Genomic DNA, 572 nt, shown 5'->3' on the forward strand with positions numbered 1-572 from the left:
GAAGAGCGTGGGGCTCCTTCCTGGTTCTCCGGTCTCCAGGTGCCCTCCATCGCCTGTTCCGCATCTGCGTCACCCACCGAGGTGTGGCCAGATGGTGCCAGTTGCTCTGAGATGGGGTGGGGCTCCCTAAAAGAGATGCTGATGGAGGCTCTGTCTCCTTCCACCCGTGCTGGTGCTGAGGCTGCCGGACGTGATGTCAAGGGATCCCCAGCCCCTCACAGGGCAGGGGGCAGGGCAGGGCCTGCAGGGCAGCTGGGCCACCACCTGGGAACCCCGGCTCACTGCCCGAGCTCATCCTGGTCCCTCCTTGGGGAACAGCTGTTGGGCAGCTCAGAGCCAGGGGCAGAGTCTCGGCCCCTGTCCCAGCTCCCCAGCAGGGTCTGTGAGGGATATCGCCATGGGGAACTTCTGGGTGTCAGTGGTGGGGCCGTGGCAGGTAGAAAAGGGGTCTCCTGGGCCCCTGCAGACCTGGGCTTCCCAAGGGTGAGCAGTATCTCCTACTCCTGGGTGACTGTCTGGGCGTCCCCGGAGGGCAGGGGTGCTGGCCACAGCTCGGCTCTGAACCTCGTCCG

At 65.7% G+C, this 572-nt stretch overlaps 1 protein-coding gene across 1 annotated transcript in view; it reads left to right on the forward strand.

The window, feature by feature from the left end:
* The window catches only part of LOC102503039 (60 kDa lysophospholipase-like), a gene marked incomplete in the record, with an annotated part of 33555 nt that overhangs the window by 13621 nt on the left and 19362 nt on the right, over positions 1-572 (forward strand).

This window comes from Tupaia chinensis, unplaced genomic scaffold (genome assembly GCF_000334495.1).
Source record: "Tupaia chinensis unplaced genomic scaffold, TupChi_1.0 Scaffold000671_2, whole genome shotgun sequence".
In the NCBI taxonomy this organism is placed as follows: Eukaryota; Metazoa; Chordata; class Mammalia; order Scandentia; family Tupaiidae; genus Tupaia; species Tupaia belangeri.